Below are 20081 nucleotides of genomic sequence, written 5' to 3' on the forward strand. Positions count from 1 at the left end.
GCATTTTTGAACTAAAAAATGAGAAATCCAAACAGAGAAGCCCCTTAATGTGTGTGTGTGTGTGTGTGTACTACTACTATTTAAGGGGCTTTCCTATTTGAATTCTCATTTTTTTAGTTAAAAATGTCTACACCCTTATTTTAAGAGAGAAAAAACTAAAGGACAATCCGGTAAAAATGTAACTCTAACTCCACTAAAAATTGCCTAAAAAATAAGATCACTCTCATGTTAATTTTCAAATTACTTTATCACTTATAAATTAGATTTTCAAAATAAAAATTATATATAATATATAATATAAAATAAAAAACATAGTTTTTTCCTACAAAATAGGACCACTAAAAAACGTCATGGTACATGCGAATATATATATATATATAAAAGATAGTACTTACTTATTTCCCCAATTTTCGGTCAATAATTTTGTAAAATTCATTGATAGTTACTAGATTAAATTCAAATCACTATCCACCCCAAGCCATATATAGTGATTAGATTGTGGAAACAAATTGCAAATTAAAAAAAAAAATGGAAATAGTTGATTACATATAGTAAAAATGTCATTTTCCTTAATATTTTTCCAAAATAAATCATAATTGAATATTGTTTTAATCAAAAGAGAAGATAATGAATAAGTGGATAATGATAAAGAGAACTCTGTGGAAGAGTAGTGAAAATATTGTAGGAAATTCTTTATGAGAGGTGCTACGTCCACAACATTTTTACAACAAATCATAAGTAGTTAGTTGTTATTAATTCAAATTTGAACCTAACACTAAAGTTACGTTTTTGCTCTAACAATAACAACCAGTAACAATCTGCCACTTAGGATTTGTTATAAAAATATTGTGGATGTATCATTTCTTATTTTTTATTGCCACAACATTTGTTAAAATAATTTTTATGGAAGTTCCCACAACAATTTTAAGTGTTATGCCTCTCCTATCGGGAAAAAAAAGTGTTATGCCTCATTATTAAAACCATAGGAAATTTTCTCTCTACATCCCAACACCCCTAGGTATTTTGGTAATTGGATTCTAAAAAAAAAGAAAAAAAAAAAAAGAAGGTATTTTGGTAATTGAAAAATGTACCAACTCCAAATTATGATGAATAAAAATTAGTAACCTTTAGAAAAAATAAATAAATAAAAAAGAAGGAGTTTCTCTCTAATGATTATATTTTCAAAATTCACATTCAATAAAAAGATTTAAGAGACGTTTAAAGGGTTTTTATTCAAATTACTTTGGAAAGAAATATTTTCCAAGTCATTATAACCAATGTATAATATGGTCAAAAGAGATTCCTTAGTGCACATTATATTTGAAAAGAAAAGGGTAAAAGAGTGATTGGAGAAATTTAAGGATTCCTTAGTGCACAGATATGGTCAATAATTTTTTTAAATTGCAAGTTTTTGTAATTTAAAATTATGCATAAAATATAAATTTTTAAATTATATAGTAAATAATATCCGATTGATAAAAAATTTGGCATATGTATTAAGAGCATAAAGAGCATACAATTTAAAAGTTAGATTTTCTTAGCTACGTTAGTGTAGCCTCAGTCTATGGCCAGCTGCTTGTAGCTGGCCTTGGACTTATACAAGATTTCTTTATATGTGTACTTCTTTTTTTGTTTAATAAAGATTTCTGACCAATTCTCCAAAAAAAAAAAAAAGTTAGATTTTCAAAATATATAGTAATGTTTATTTTTTTTATTAAGGTTGTAATCTTAGGTTACAAACAATTTTCTAACTAAAATTTTTCCATACATATTTTGCTAATAGCATAATAACATTGATTATGAAAAACAATAAAATAAGAAAATGGATATTAATTTTGTTTATCAAAATATAGAAAAAGAAAAAGAAAATATTTACAATCTCAACAACAATTTTATTAGGTTTTGACAGTAAAAAAAGTTAAATAAGTTTTTGAAATCTTTTGATTCTTTCCCTAAAAAAAAAAAAAAAAAATTGATTTTTTCCTTATTAAAAAAAAAAATTTGATTCTTTCCTTAATGGCTTGTTTGGAAGTTTAGAGAATGAGGAGAGTAGAGGGGAGTAGAGGGAAGGGGAGTAGTGGGGAGGAGAGTAGAGGAGAATGATTCACCTCTACCTTATTTGGATGTTTTTAAAATTAGTAAGGGGGAAGGGAGTAATTAGCCCTTCCCTTTGTGTAATTTTGTTAATATAATAAGGGTAAATTAGGTAATTTACTTGGTCAATAGTTTATGTACTCTACTCCCCCTCCAAATCTCTCCAATTTGGGGGAATTAAAATTTGGGGGTTAGAGGGAGTCCAAACCCCTCCAAACCCCTCCAAACCCCTCCCCCTCATTCTTTAAAAAACTTCCCAACAAGGTAATTGCATTACTCTCCCTCCCTCTACTCTACTCCCCCTCATTTTTTAAACATCCAAACATGCCATAAAAGAGAAAAAAATAAAAAAGCTTACTAAAAAAACCCATCCCACTAGGCGAGCTCCCTAAAAATAAAATGGGCATTTCCCATAAGCAGGGCCATGAGGTTTTTCCTTCTGGCTTGATCCAACTTAGCACATTGATTGGTCAACGGCCTGTTCAGCCTGCCCAGTAGGACCATGTGTCAAGTAAAAATGAGGTGGGTCGGCCCATTGGGAACGCTCATTTTTCCCCTTGAGAAGGTAAGGAGTACCAAATTGTGTCTTAGGTAGACTTAAAAATGACACCAATAATAAAATGATGCCGTATTGAATTATGTGCGTCTACATATAGCACTCTGATTATCCTCATCTATTTTTGTAACCACTTTCATTAATTATAATTCAAGTATTGAGTTGTTCAACTAGGAAGCCTGGAACTTCCTCTAACCGTGTTTTAAAATCATGAGCAATGCCTACCAGTTAATATTGTGCTTAACCATGAGCAATCCTCTGACTTGGATTGAAGTGTTTTAAGAACTTGTCTTTTTCATTATCATCTATAGTACATATAATACAAACGTTGCATTTAATTTTACAAAGCTCCTATTACACCACATCATCATTCGTTTTTCTATGTTTATTGAGTTGCGCCATGATTCAACTAAGACTTTGTCTCTCCACTTCAGAATTTAGTGTTTTTCTCTCCATTTTGCTGATTGTCGAGAAATTATTGCAATGCTTGTAGTCAAAGCAACACAATGAATATATCCAAGCCTCATGAGTGAGTTAGGATTGTTTGTTGCTTGGCCTCATGTCTCTCCATTCTTTGAAACCTCGCACCTTTTTTGACCTTACCCTTAAAAGTGTTTGATGAAATTCCAGTGAAATCTCAAATGCTTTGTGACTAGTTTAGCTATTCATGATTCCCTTTGATTTGGTAACAATTTCGACCCTGGTCAATGGTATGTGGTTTATCAAACTCTTCTTTATTTTATATAAACATCTTATAGTCGTTGTTTGTTGTATTTCAGATACTGGAATTTATTTTATCTATTTGAGGACATTTTTTACCTCGAAATTGTAGAATGTCTTCCATAGTTGGTGAACAGTGCACACAGCAAAATCCAAATGGTGTGTGCGCTGTTCACCAACTCTATTTAAGGATTTTAAGCTTTATCACTGTTATGGTTTTAATGAATTAAAGGTTTCAAGTCTTCTTCGACTCAATAAGTTTTTTGTAATATCTTGCGAAAAGCTGTCAAGGATTGACTTTGAAGCCCCAAGATTACATACTTTTTGAGTTTTCAAATAAGAATGCAAGGCGACATTGTGAATTTTACTTGGCAGGATGTGAACTATTTAAAACATGCACACTGGGACTTTATCGTGTAAATAACATGATAGGCAAGTTGCTTGGGAACATAAGTTCAAAGTGTCCCAGTCTTGATGATTTATGCATTGTGAGATGCAGAATGACAAGTATCAAAATCTCTTGTCAAATGCTTAAGGTTTTAGCCATAAAGGGGTGCAAAAATCTTGAGGCTGCGGAATTAGATACTCCCAATTTAGTTTCTCTAAACTCCTTAATGAATAGATTGTCCTCCTCCTCTTTCAATACTACAAGTTTGCAAGAAGTTGGGCTTTCTTTCTACCTTAGCTGCAGTTTCATTCTTTGCCTTGATAAATTGAAGGAATTTGTTGGAAAGTTTAATGGTTATTAAGGTTTGAACTTGGCTATCCACTTTGAGGTATGAATTTTCTCTCCTATTTTGAATTTTATAAAATATTACAAGAATATCTTTGTCCTTGATTTTGCGACATTCTGTTTTCCATTATAGTGCAATGGTATTCTACTAGATGGATTGAATGAAAATATACTTTCCTCGCTAATCTCAAGGAATTGAGGTCAGTAATAGCTATATCATCAATCAGTTTATCTGATTCGCTAGAGAGACTTCTGCTTGATGTTTCTGTAGAGACCCTGATAATAATGTCGAGTTCCAGGAAATTACTAGAGGTTTGTTATTGATCCTCTCTCTGTGTGACCATGCTTTTGCAAAATTATTGTACTATATTCATAGGGTTCTTATGAACATTATTTGATGTTTGCTTTACCCTGTTATAGGTTCTGAATGAGAAGATACTTGATAGGGGCTTCAAATCAAAGTTTAGTCAAAAACGTTCCTTTTATGTCGTAAAGGTTGAGAAGTTAAATGGGGAAGAGGATTCTGAAAATTCAAAGTGGATTGCTTTGTTGAATTTGAATGAAACTATGATTTACCAAAGACAAACTTTTGAACTTAAATGGAAATGGACATCTGATTGACGTGGAAGAAAGGCTTAGATGACATCTTAATCACAATTTACTCTTTAGAATATGCTTGTTACTTTTGCATTAATTAGTTATATTTCTGTTTTGTAATGGCTGATTCTAGTTACTTTAAACAATAACTATGTTATGAAATTTTATTGAACGAGTTATCTTCTGGTCTCCTTATTTTTTAGTTACAACCATTGTCAAAAAGGAGAAACTAATACAAAGTGAAGCATAAGGTTATTACGTATCTTTTGGTAAGAAGAATAGTTGTTTCTATTAGGACTACAATCCTAACTATTGCTCCTATAGTTAAGTGTATCACAATTCTTTTGTCACTATAGTTGTCTAAAGGTTAATATTTACAAATAAAAAAAAAAAAAAATTGTGCAATGCACAGGTCAGCCACTTGTAATACAGAAAGTGAGTATACAACCTCAATCAGAATTCAGTAAGGACAACTTTCTGATCACTATTTCTAGAAATGAAATGCAGAAATCATAAAGCTATATGCAGTGGAAACCAGATTTATTGCGTATCTACATACTCAATTTCCTTAAATAACCTTGCAAAAGTGGGATTTGGTACACTGAGTACGACTATTTTTTAATTATAATTTACAAATTTAGACCTGTCAGCATGTGCAAGCAGAAAAATGCTTGAAGCTTGCAAAAGTTGTGTAAAAGTTTTGCATCCAAGGGGAACTATAAATATAATACAGAAGAAAGGAATGTACAGCTTTTAATCAAGGACAGCCTTGTGATCAAGGTTTCGAGCTTTCTTCTGCTAACTTACTTGCTGGTGCTTTCTCTGCCTTTCTACGTAAGACGAGGAAAACTATCCAGCCTTATCATTGCATTCTCCTTCAGACCATCCATTAGGGGCCACCTGATGATTACATGAGTAAAAGATACAATAAATGTAAATCTACGATAAAAACAATTAAGTATGAGATGGACTAAATATCAAAAAAGAAAAAGTATGAGATGGGCTAGCAGTTTTTGAATGTGTCTCAATTGCAGTGAGAAATAAATTTGTTCACACTTCATTACTAGGAGCCAAAATTGATACCAGTTACAGATTTGCTCCAATTTTTCTTTTTTAATGCCAATTACAACTGAGACCGAACAGCTCAAGCTCTCAGAACAAGCTCATAATTTTACCAGGGTAGGTGGCCTCGATTTTGAACCATGTCTCACTCTGCCTCCCATTTAAGAGAAAATTTCATGCGTTAGGACTCACTTATTAGGGAAGAGTTGCGGGCGCACACGTGAGGGGCATTGGTTAAACGCTTAAATTCACCCCTTCATATTAGCTTAAGATTTTTGGTACAGATGGTTGTTTATTAACTCCTACATATGGAAAGCCCTAAGCAACTAAAACTGCATATCTCTACAAAGACAGCTACTTCACTCTTATTTCAGGCTTGCATCATTGGCCGTTCAAGAGCACAGTCCATATTTCAATTACCAGTGGAGAATGTAACTGACGAGTGAATGTACAACAACTGGTAGGCTTAACTCCCCTTCTGCTTGAGCATCGAATGAATGTACTGCCTGTAAGATTGGAAAATAAAAAAGGGGGGGGGGGGAATGCTTGAAGCTTGCAAAAGTTGTGTAAAAGTTTTGCATCCAAGGGGAACTATAAATATAATACAGAAGAAAGGAATGTACAGCTTTTAATCAAGGACAGCCTTGTGATCAAGGTTTCGAGCTTTCTTCTGCTAACTTACTTGCTGGTGCTTTCTCTGCCTTTCTACGTAAGACGAGGAAAACTATCCAGCCTTATCATTGCATTCTCCTTCAGACCATCCATTAGGGGCCACCTGATGATTACATGAGTAAAAGATACAATAAATGTAAATCTACGATAAAAACAATTAAGTATGAGATGGGCTAAATATCAAAAAAGAAAAAGTATGAGATGGGCTAGCAGTTTTTGAATGTGTCTCAATTGCAGTGAGAAATAAATTTGTTCACACTTCATTACTAGGAGCCAAAATTGATACCAGTTACAGATTTGCTCCAATTTTTCTTTTTTAATGCCAATTACAAAATGAATAAGACAGCCACGATGCTGCTGAGACCTAACAGCTCAAGCTCTCAGAACAAGCTCATAATTTTACCAGGGTAGGTGGCCTCGATTTTGAACCATGTCTCACTCTGCCTCCCATTTAAGAGAAAATTTCATGCGTTAGGACTCACTTATTGGGGAAGAGTTGCGGGCGCACACGTGAGGGGCAGTGGTTAAACGCTTAAATTCACCCCTTCATATTAGCTTAAGATTTTTGGTACAGATGGTTGTTTATTAACTCCTACATATGGAAAGCCCTTAGCAACTAAAACTGCATCATTGGCCATTCAAGAGCACAGTCCTTATCCTCGTAAGAATGCAGCCATGCTACTCTCAAGCTAAAGAAAGATTCATACAAACCCAAGATAAATTGAGGCAGGACAAAAAGAATGCGAAAATAGGTGTTAGAACATAGGGTTGCTTAAAGTTAACACCAAGCGTGATCAGAGTCGGCATCAATTGTAAAATTAAAGAAAGTTTTATAATCATTCTTGAAACTGTCTTACTAAACTTCAAATTGTGCTTAAATAAAAAATAACAAAACACATAAATAAACACTAATTATTAAATGGTTGGACTTAGTAGGTATTTGGGTCCAATAATTAACTGACTCCATTTGTAAGACCACCAGTTTGGACGTCTTCTTTTTGCTTCTACAAAGACAGCTACTTGACTCTTATTTCAAGCTTGCATCATTGGCCATTCAAGAGCACAGTCCATATTTCAATTACCAGTGGAGAATGTAACTGACGAGTGAATGTACAACAACTGGTAGGCTTAACTCCCCTTCTGCTTGAGCATCGAATGAATGTACTGCCTGTAAGATTGGAAAATAAAATTTTTTTTGGGGGGGGGCGGGGGTGGGGTGTGGAGGAAACAAAGGCAAAGTCAACTAAGAATAGAAAATCTCAGACATTTATACAAATATCAAATGTCAATATATTACAACGACTAGGATTGTGATACCGATTTCAATCCTAAATATTTCCAAGTAAGCCTGAGTTCCTATGACATGTGTATGTTTCACCTAGAGATCTCACTCATGTTTTCTAGTTTAAAAAAGCATGTGTCAAATCAATATATATATATATATATATCTATATTCTATATATATATAATAGACGAAGCTGAGAGAAAATGAGTGCCTACAATTAAGGACGTTCTGACACGTATACAGCTTTCAAATAAAACAGCCGCACGTTACAACGTTTGGCCTTTTAAAATCTGCCACGCTTAAGAGACCGTTTGGGGTGGGTGGAAAAGCTGAACGCGTTTGCGTTTCAGCTTTTTTTTTTTTTTTTTTTTTTTTTTCACGGTTTTTTTACTGTTTATGTACNCACGGTTTTTTTTACTGTTTATGTACTGTAGCGGCTACTGTTCAATGAACAGTAGCCGCAAATTTTGACTTTTCAACCCAAATTTACTGTTCACGGACCCACAATTTTCACTTTTCAGCAACTTTTTCATTAAAAATGGGTCCCACGGTACTATTCACACATTTAAAAATTATTTTGCTACAGTGTTTTCAGTTTTCAATTTTCAGTTTCAGTTTTCAGCTGAATCCAAACAGGCCCTAAAACCAAAAAAAAAAAAGATTCACTTTGTTAAAACACTGTTTGGGAGCCTCTTGGTATAAAAAGAAACCAACCGCTTAAAACACAAAAAAGAAAAGAAAAGAAAGATTCTTCACGGAGAAAGGGGAGAGAGAGAAAAGAGAGGCAGAGAAATAGAGAGGCAGAGAGAGTTCTCCGTTCCCTCGCCAGACTTAGACCACCGGTGCAAGCAGAAAGAAAAATCTATGGGCATCAACCCCGTTAGGCTATATATCTGCCACCATCAGATCGTCGGAACCGGCTCCGGTACGTTTTTCTCTATTTTTTTAGATTTGGGTATGAAATATTACTTTTATTGAGTTTTTTTGTTGGAAAGGTTTAGATTTGATTTTGGTTTTGATTCCTTTTTGTTTCGGGCTTTTGGGTTCTCCATGAAAATGTTTGTTTTCTCAATTTTTCGATTTATTTTGATATCACTAAGCCTTTCCCTATTTTCTAATATCTACGTTCATATTTTTTTTTTTTTTTTTTTTTGGGGTTTTGATTTGGAAAACCGGTTTTGATTTGGAAAACACCTTTTGATCTGTTTGGCAGCGTTAAAACACCTTTAACCAATTAACTGAAAGTTACTGCTTCAATTTGGTTTAAACATATTGCGATGTGAATTGTTTGTTGTCTTGGGCAACATGACTAATACTTTTTGGAATTCCAGACTGCAATTGGCGAAGGTAGTGGAGATATTGAAAAGAAAATAAATCATGGTGAGTGGTGATGTCGATTGGTGATAGAGAGAGAGAGAGAGAGAGAGAGAGAGAGAGGTAACTTTAATGGTGGAGATAAAAAACAAAAATGAAATTGTGAAGCAAAAAAAAGAGCATATTTAAAATATGAAAATATGGAGAGGAATGGGGAAAAATGTTTTCACCTATATTGAATGAGTGAGGAAGGTGAAAGGTTGGGGGAAAGAATTTTATTGAAACTGAAATATTGCTTTTACATTTGCATTTGCATTGTTTAGATTAATTTCTCTAGGTCCATTTTTAAAATAAAATATATTAATATTCCACTTCATACACAATATAGTCATTATATCTCAATCAAAAAAAGAAAAGAAAATGTCATTTTGTAAGTGCTAGTATTGTAAGTCTTGTCTTCCCACTCCCTATTTCCCCATCCATAGGTCTTTTGTCTATATTATCTCCAAAAAAAAAAAAAAATAGTCATTATATATTTAGGGCAATGCAAATGCAATGAGGACCATATTGGTTTAGATTAATTTCTCTCAATACACATGTCTAAGTTTAAATGGCCTTCCAATTTTTATTTTATTTTATTTTTTCTTTCTGATTGATAAATGATCAATAGTGGCAAAGCAATGAGGGAGGATGTATAATTAGAAATTTAGAATATCTCCAACATGTTACTTATTTACTTAAAATTTGTGAAAAACTAAAGATTGACTTACCTCAACAATATTAACTAGTCGCGGACTCACGCATTGCACGTGATAATATTCTTTAGGGTGATCTTATTATTATTATTAATATTTTTCACATTCTTACAACTCAACCTGCATTATATATGTATCACCAATATATTGCATGATTCATGCTGATGCTTTTGCTCATGGAGCTATGTTTTTTTTTATTATTCATTACTATTTGGAACAAAATGAGGATAATTTATTGTAGAATTGATTTATTTTTTTGACACATTAATTCTACTATAGTCGGCTGACCAATTTGTACATTTTCAAGTTAATTGAGCACATTTTATGTGTTACATGTAATTTCTCATTTCCATAAGGGCAAGGGCATTCATGATCCCAATGACCCACTCCAATATTTCTGCATGCTTGTTTTTTGGGATGCGGAATGTGTTTGTTCCAAAAGTTGTATGTTGAAGGATTCTTTGATAGTTTTATTGCAATTGTTTTCTATCTGGTTGATTTAGAATCGATAATAGTAGCTGTATTTCCTCATCATTTGATTCACATAACTATGCAATTGCTAGTCCATATTTTACATTTTGTCCCCTTCTATGCTGGCTTGAAGAAGAATTTCGTTTTCCCTTGTAGTTTGATTTTGTACAAAATATTTGTGAACTTCAACCCAAATTGTTGCTTGTTTGTTACCGGCCCTAAAGCAATGAGGAATGATTTTTTATTCATCCTTTCGAAGGAACATAGGCTGCTGGAGTAGTCCAGTTAAATTGATGTGGTGAAGAACATTTTTTATTTTGTTAGCCGATTGAATCGCTTGTAGCTATTTTTTGTGCGATTTTTTATTTTTGGGAGGGGGGAGGGAGGGAGGGGGAAATGAATCAAAGAAAGTAAATGTTAGTTTGTATGTAAAATTATAAATCATCCAATATATGATAATAAATTGCTTGTTTTTGAATGGTTTTGTTCATAATATGGATACAGTTAGATTTGGTCTTCTTTTTTTTATTATTAAACTAGTTACTAACTCGTGCGATGCATGAGATAGTTAATTAAATATTTAATTAATCAACCTCATTTTAAAAGAAAAGGCTAATTCGCCCACCAAGAAAAAGCTTAAAAAAAAAAAAAAAAAAGGGAGAGAGAGAGATTGAGAAAGAAAGAAAGCAATATTATTTTCTTTTAGAAAATAATGTAGAAAACTAAAGCAACATTAAGATAATGGGAAAACTATTTGCAAAGGATTGCGACCTTTGTGTGTTTACTTTGCTCAAAGCCAAAATCCAAATTCAATTTTGAAACAATGAAAACATACAACTTCAAATTAATTGTAAATCAGTCTCATTACATAAATTCATTTTTCACTCTATTGTATTTTGCAAATCAAACATTGTCAAGAATTTTAACAAACGCTATTGCCACATCTATATTTGTTGTAGGCATTTAATTTACATAGAAGCCAATAGCATTGTCGATTGATTGAATGAAATCATTGGATGATCTAAACCCTTGATTATTTTCTCAACTTGATGCTATGTCTAGCATATGCAAATATGAAAATTAAATTTGGAGTACAAGTATTGCAAAGAGCTATGTTGTTGGGTTTAGCAATATTAGACTAATGGAATTGTATTTATTACAAATTAGACACCATTATAATATTATTTATTTTTTACTTTTACTTTTAATTTTTATTATTTATTCTTTAACTTTATTTTTTTTACTATATTAAATATATAAATATATAGGCTTTAAAAATTCATTTAAGGCAATTTTAACCTTACATATTTATCTATTTTAATTTTGATGTTATAACTAAATAATAAATCAATGAAAAATTAAAACAAAAATATTTTCTATATATATTCAACTTGGGCAGTTTTAATAGGTTATAAACACATTCAAATATATAGCCAAGATTGTATTTTGATATAAATTCAAAATATCACTTCCAAAATAACTAAGTATTATGTCAAAAAAAAAAATCAAACAAAAGTTATAAGAGGGAGAGAGAAGAATTGTGATGGAAAACTAAAAATTATAAAAATAAATAAAAATAAAACACACACACACACACCCACACCCACACCCAGACTACCAAATCATATTAACCCAAAATTGTATTATAAAAATAATACAATGAGTCATCAACCTAAAGTAAAGTTGCAAAAAAGAATAAATAATATATATATATATAGAGAGAGAGAGAGAGAGAGAGAGAGAGAGAATAATTACCTTTTATGGGAGATAAATAAAAAATAAAATGAGAAGAAGAAGTACCAAAATAAAAAATATAGTCATGAGTCAAACGCCAAATTATCCAAGTCATGCTTTATAATAGATTAACATTACATTCTTGTAAACTATCTTTATATGCAATATGATAACATTTAACAATCATAGAAAAGAAAAAAGATAATAACTTAAAATCTCAAAACACAAAACCAAATTGTATCAACCCAAATTAGAATTCTAAAGAATACATAAATTCATCAATATAAAGTAGAGATAAAAAAAAAAATTCAGAAAAAAATAAAACTTGAGAGAGAGAGAGAGAGAGAGAGAGAGAGAGTAATAACATTTTTCATGTGGGAAAATATGTATATAAAGGGAGAAAAATAACGTATTTATAGTAATAGAATGAGAATAAGAATAGTCAAAATAAAAGAAAGATTAATGAATAAATGAAGAGTGACATTAAGGTTAAGAGTAGTGGAGAGATGAAAAGGTAAAAATGACATTATGGTTGAAAATAGTTGAGAGAAATGGTTGGAAATTGGTAAATGATGTGGTTATTAATGTGGTTCAATAAGAATGTAGCAACAATAAATGTTATGTTTCAACTATTAGATATATATAAATATAAATTATAATATTATTATTTGTCACAAAAGTATTGGCATGCCTCTTTGTGCAGTTTAATAGATAACATTATTCTTTAACTTTGACTTTATATTTTGTTAGCTTCATTCTGTTGTTAAATAAACAAACAGACTATTCAGCGCTGAAACTAGAAAAAGTCTACAAAAATGTCAACCGTGAAGTAAGATCATCCTCACAATAAAGAGTAAAAGAGATAAGCCAACTCACAATAAAAAGTCAGGGAGATAAGCCAACTCACAAGTCTAATTTTTTTTTTTTTTTTTGCTTATGATAGCTTCCTTCCTCCGTATATAAGAGCCTTCATGGGCGAGTATTACATGCGACTCAATCAAAAGCAATGGCCAAAACACATAGGCTTGTCCTTTATATCTATCTCGCTTTTGCTTTCTGTGTCATCTACACTGATGCCGCGACCCATAGAAACTTCACCTATGTATGTGATCCCGCCAGGTATGCCCAACTTGGATTGGATGTCAAATCACTCCCCTTTTGTGACAAGAAACTTTCCTACCAAGTCCGAGCAAGAGATTTGGTGAGACAAATGACACTGTACGAGAAGGTGCGACAACTAGGAAATCATGCTTACGGAGTCCCAAGATTAGGGATACCTGAGTACGAGTGGTGGTCTGAGGCACTCCATGGTTTGTCCAATGTTAAAAAGCAATGGCCAAAACACATAGGCTTGTCCTTTATATCTATCTCGCTTTTGCTTTCTGTGTCATCTACACTGATGCCGCGACCCATAGAAACTTCACCTATGTATGTGATCCCGCCAGGTATGCCCAACTTGGATTGGATGTCAAATCACTCCCCTTTTGTGACAAGAAACTTTTCCTACCAAGTCCGAGCAAGAGATTTGGTGAGACAAATGACACTGTACGAGAAGGTACGACAACTAGGAAATCATGCTTACGGAGTCCCAAGATTAGGGATACCTGAGTACGAGTGGTGGTCTGAGGCACTCCATGGTTTGTCCAATGTTGGTCCAGGTACCTTTTTTGATAATTCAGTTCCACATGCAACCAGCTATCCCACGCCAATTCTCACAACAGCTTCATTCAATGAGTCATTATGGAACACAATTGGGAATGTATAGGAGCGTTTTGTTGAAAAATAAAAATAAAAATAAAAATACACTGTTTAAGTTTTTCAGAACTTAAAAAAGTTTAAAATAATCGTTTTTAATCCATATTCATATGTATATACTAGTTTAAAGTAATCTTTTTTATTTATTATTTTGGGTTTATTGTCATAACGTTGAAATGTGAAATAGAAACAGTGTCTTAATTCTTAGAATTTTCTCTAAACTTTAGGAACTTTTAAAAAATAGTAAATTACTCTTTCAAACCATGAGTTTTTAAATTTAAAATTATTTGTGCTATACATAGATGAGCTAAAATTTGTTACACAATGTAGGCTGTTTCCACAGAAGCACGAGCATTATACAATTTAGGGCATGCTGGATTAACATTTTGGAGTCCAACCATTAACGTAGCAAGGGATCCAAGATGGGGAAGAATCATTGAGACACCAGGTGAAGATCCATTCGTAGTTGGCACCTATGCTGCAAATTACATGAGAGGCTTGCAGGATGTTGAGGGAACTGAGAGTAATAAATATAAGGATTTAAACTCAAGACCACTTAAAGTTTCTGCATGTTGCAAGCACTTTACTGCCTACGATGTTGACAATTGGAAAGGAATTGAGCGCTACACTTTTGATGCTGAGGTAACTACTATATGAAAATCATGATTCTAAAGTTGATGTACCACTAACTATGATTCATAAAAAATATTAAAGCAAAGTATTTTTTTTTTATTATTATTTGAAGGTGACGGAACAAGATTTGGTTGAGACATTTAACCAACCCTTCTAAATGTGTGTTCAAAATGGTGATGTTAGTAGTGTCATGTGCTCTTATAACCGTGTTAATGGCATACCTGCTTGTGCTAGTCACAAACTATTAAAGGAAACCATTAGACAAGACTGGGATCTTCATGGGTACAATCTATCTAAATTCTAATCTCAATATTAAAATACTAAAATTTAATTCGTATACTAGTTTTGTAAGACTAACATTACAATCGTTGCCAGATATATAGTTGCAGATTGTGATTCTGTTGAAGTAATGGTTAAGGACCACAAATGGCTAAACGTTGACAATGAGACTGCAGTTTCATATACACTACAAGCAGGTTATTAATAATGTGCCTTACCTGTTCTTTTTTTTTTTTTTTTTTTTTTTTTTTTTTTTTAATGTTTAATTTCTACCTCACTACCTGGTTTAGGTTTGGATTTGGATTGTGGAGTTTACTACACCAACAATGTTGAAAATGCTGTGAAACATGGGAAGGTTGGGGAGGGAGATGTAGACCAGTCACTGCAATACCTCTATGTTGTGCTTATGAGGCTAGGAATATTTGATGGACAGCCTCAATACAATTCTCTCGGTATAAATGATGTGTGCACTAGCGCCCACATCGAATTAGCAGGAGAAGCAGCGAGGGAGGGAATTGTTCTTTTGAAGAATGACAATGGAGTTTTGCCATTGGCAACTAAAAGGAACCAAACCCTAGCAGTGGTTGGACCACAGGCTAATGCTTCCGTTGCCATGATTGGAAACTATGCATTTTTAACAAATAAGACTGTTCCAAGAACTTGATACCGTACTCCATGTCGATACCGTACTCCACTTAATGGCTTCTCCAGTTATGGAAGTGTGAACTATACAGCAGGATGTTCCGGTGTTAAATGCTCTTATGGGAACTTGATAGGCGAAGCCGTGGATGCTGTCAAAACAGCTGATGCCACCGTAATTGTTGCGGGGATAGATTTATCAATTGAGGCAGAGACCAGAGACAGGTTGGATATCCTCCTTCCTGGAAAACAAACTGATCTTATCAACCAAGTTGCTGATGCTGCAAAAGGCCCGGTAGTTCTTGTAATCATGTCGGCTGGAGGTGTTGATATCTCCTTTGCTAAGAGTAACCCCAAAATCCATGCTATCTTGTGGGCTGGATATCCTGGAGCAGAAGGTGGTCAAGCCACTGCTAATGTTGTTTTTGGAAAATACAATCCAGGTAACACCGAATTCAATTCCTTGCACAAATGCAAATCTTTTATCTTCATGATTTTGCACCATTATTTACACCTTATTTTCCATGTTTTTCAGGAGGAAGGTTACCCCTTACTTGGTATCAAGCTGATTATGTTGACAAGATACCCCTAACATCCTTGCAATTAAGGCCAGATGATAGCAAAGGCTACCCGGGTCGAACATATAAATTCTTCGATGGTCCTACTGTCTTCCCTTTTGGTTATGGCCTCAGCTACACAAAATTCAACTATGCACTAAAGGCCGCGCCATCAAAGTTGACGATAACATTAAGCAATTTTCAACACTGCCGTGACCTACCATATAAAAATGGAACCTTCAAAACTAGCTGCCCAGCAGTTTTAATAGATGACTTGAGTTGTAATAAGGAATTCAAATTTGACATTGAAGTAAAAAATGCAGGTGACGGAGATGGAGATGAGATTGTGTTAGTTTACTCACAGCCCCCACTTGGTATTCTTCGAACTCATATTAAGCAGTTGAATAAGTTCCAGAGGGTTTCTGTTGCAGCTGGGGCGAGTAAGCTGGTTCGTTTCGCCATAAATATTTGCCAGGGCTTGGGCATTGTTGACTCCAATGGTAATGCTGTCTTGCCATCTGGTTCCCACACAATTATCGTCGGTGATCATCAAATTGTACATTCAATTCAGTTAACATATCGTTAGAGGTGTGAGGAATGAGACTTTTAATTGAATAGAGATTGTTCTACAAGTCAATTTTCTTCATGACTTTCATGTGTTGAATAAGATTGTTGTAAACTTAATTTTAACACAACTTCTTTCCCTTCATTACTCCTTATGGTTTGGGTTTTACTAATGCGTGTTGACTCTATGCATTTACACAAGTAATGTGAATGATTTGTAAATAGAAAAAAAAAAAAATAGTAACATAAACACTAAACAATGTAATCATTATTTTAATCTTGATTTCAAGGAGTATATATATATATATATATGTGAGATAAGTTCAAGTTACACCTGGTGTAACTCTTATAAAGTTATACGTTTTTTACTTCATATATTTCTAAGAAATCTAACAATTGAAAAAAAATATCATTAAATGTTATTATTTTTTACCTTATTAATAGTATTACCTAATTAATACTAATATTTTCTCTCCCCTTATATATTATTGCTTTCAAAATATCAATTTAATTTAGAATAATACTATACATACATTGCAAATCATTGCATACTCTAATTTAATAGACCAAATAAGCTAAAAAAATACACAAAGGACAAGATAAGCCCATGTTCAGATTCCTTAGCCGAAATTTTTTTTTTTCATATAAATTAGAATAATACTTTTTTTTTTCTCAATAAAATAAAACCACTCTTAATTAATTAATTAAATAACCTTGTTAGGTGACACTTTCATCACCATTACCATAACAATTTACTTTATATGGAGGAACGAAGCTTGAGCAGATATAATAATTTTTCACTATTGTTACATTTGCAATGCGAAAATGTTTAAAAAGTAGCAGATTACTTTTGTGTTCAATACTTCAATCATATTCATAATTGTATATTTTATTTCAAATAATTTAATCATCATCAAATATCTTTTTAATTTCTCTTTTAGGATGAATCATTTAAAAAGCAAGTTGTTGAAAATGGCATGAGCCCTTTAATCAAGTGGAAAACATTACTTTCTCCCAAAAAAAAAAAAAAAAAAAAGGTGAAAAACATTAAATAAGGAGAGAGAAAAAAGGTGTCAAGTTATAACATTTAGGGTACGTTTGGTACGCTGTAATAACTCCTGTAATGGAATTACTATTTATGTGTAATATTAATTAGGTCATTTGGTTGCATCTTTATTATATTGATTAATTATTACATTGGAATAACTATTCTTTAAATTGAAGAATAGCTATTCCTCTTTATAATAGATGTAATAGCTATTCCTTAGTATATATAATAGGTTTTAAAATTAATATATTTCCAAAAATGTAAAGTTTCTTTATACATTTTCTTTTACAAGTTTTTCATATGTAACAACCAAACTTACGAATAGTAATAATTATTCCATTACAATGTCTTCTATTCCCAGTAATAAAAATTACTTTTCCTAATGTAATCTACATTCAGTGTACCAAACGNTGACTAGTATGTATTATATATATATATATATATATATATATATATTTATATCTATATAGTATTCAAGTGGTTTTTCTTGTTTGGGATCCTTATTTCTATTATTTAAAAATACCCCTAAATTTTAGGTTTAAATAGAGACAATATTTGAAAAAAATACGGAAAACAATACGGTAAAAATATATATTTAACTCTCATGTAAAACTACCCATTTTCAAAATCCAAAATTTTAACCTCTTTTATCTTTGCATTTTTGAAATTTAGGTTCCTTTTTTTTTTTTCTAATTTCCAAAACAAATGGCAGTAGGTTTTTAGCACCATTGGTTAACTACCTTTTTTTAAAAAAAAAAATTATTTTTTTTTTTATAAAAAGTTAGAAATTTTAAAAAAGCATTAATAACTATATTTAGAAATATCTATTTCCTACAACTTAGCACACACTATTTCTATTTAGAAATATCTCACATGTATCTGTTTCAGTTTCTTTGCACATGCTTTTATATTGCCTCAACTTTCTACTCACCTTATCACCATTTCCAATTTTAGGAAAGTTTCTTTCCTTTGATGTTATTGATCTACAGTATAATACTGTTATTAAGAGACTTCCTTTATTTGGGATCCTTATTTCTATGGTTTAAAAATACTCCTAAATTTTAGATTTAAGCATAAACAAAATTTGAAGACAATAAAGTAAAAATATATTTTTAACTCTCACATAAAACTACTCATTTTCAAAATCCTAAATTTTAGCTTTTTTTTATCTTTAATGCTGTCTTGCCATCTGGTTCCCACACAATTATCGTCGGTGATCATCAAATTTTACATTCAATTCAGTTAACATATCGTTAGAGGTGTGAGGAATGAGACTTTTAATTGAATAAAGATTGTTGTAAAGTCAATTTTCTTCATGACTTTCATGTGTTGAATAAGATTGTTGTAAACTTAATTTTAACACAACTTCTTTCCCTTCATTACTCCTTGTGATTTGGGTTTTACTAATGCGTGTTGACTCTATGCATTTACACAAGTAATGTGAATGATTTGTAAACAAAAAAAAAAAAAAATGTAACATAAACACTAAACAATGTAATCATTATTTTAATCTTGATTTCAAGGAATATATATATATATATATATGAGATAAATTCAAGTTACACCTGGTGTAACTCTTATAAAGTTACATATTTTTTACTTCATAGATTTCTAAAAGATCTAACGGTTGAAAAAAAACATCATTAAATGTTTTTTTTTTACCTTATTAATAGTATTACCTAATTAATACTAACATTTTCTCTCCCCTTATCTATTATTGCTTTCAAAATCTCAATTTAATTTAGAATAATACCTATACATACATTGCAAATCATTGCATACTCTAATTTAAGAGACCAAATAAGCTAAAAAACTTCGCAAAGGACAAGATAAGCCTATGTTCAGATTCCTTAGCCTAAAATTTTTTTTCATATAAATTAGAATAATACTTTTTTTTTTTGCTCAATGATATGCATGAAATATATACGATAAAGTACTCACATATCTACATATTTGGCCTTACTTTTATGTTATTTTGTGACTGATTATATAATATCTTTGTGTTGTAGATAACAAGGGCTTTACATGCAAAGTGGGGCTAGGCCAATTGAATCAAGCCAATTTACATTCAGCCAGGCATGAATATTAAATTTAAGCCCAATTGGAGTAAGGAATTAAAGGAAATTTGCACTAAATCCAAGTCCAATTCGGATTAGGATTCCAGCCTACACATCAGTTAGTATTTTTGGCATAACTTTCGGCTCAGATGTCAAATTGAGATGATTCAAGTTGGGCTGGAAAGTTAACTTAAAGGGCTACAACTTTTTAGTTTACCAGAAGCCCTAATTCTGATGTTAAGTGGGCCTAAATAGTCGGTTAAGTAAAGCCTAAAAGTCTGGGATTTTCTCCAAACGGGAATTCAACTTGTAATAGGATTCATTGACCCATTTAAAGGCTTTTTAGGGCAAAATTCAGGGGGGACGGAGGCTAGTGCTAGGGCTGAGATGCAAAACAGAAAATTGGAGCAAGAGGCAGTGCCGCATGTGGCTTCTCTGTAGCTTTTCTCCATGATAGCATTGTGACTATTTCTTTCTCTATTTTATTTGTCTAGTTTAATGTTTAGTATTTTATTCTTTTGTTTTATTTCAATTACCATGAGTAGCTAAATTTATA

The 20081-nt window shown here is 32.1% G+C and overlaps 1 pseudogene; it reads left to right on the forward strand.

Moving 5' to 3' along the window:
• Positions 1-13442: 13442 nt before the first annotated feature.
• Positions 13443-16591, forward strand: LOC112013634 (beta-xylosidase/alpha-L-arabinofuranosidase 2-like; annotated as a pseudogene).
• Positions 16592-20081: the final 3490 nt, after the last annotated feature.

This window comes from Quercus suber, unplaced genomic scaffold (assembly GCF_002906115.3).
Source record: "Quercus suber isolate HL8 unplaced genomic scaffold, Cork oak 2.0 scaffold_591, whole genome shotgun sequence".
Lineage (NCBI taxonomy): Eukaryota > Viridiplantae > Streptophyta > Magnoliopsida > Fagales > Fagaceae > Quercus > Quercus suber.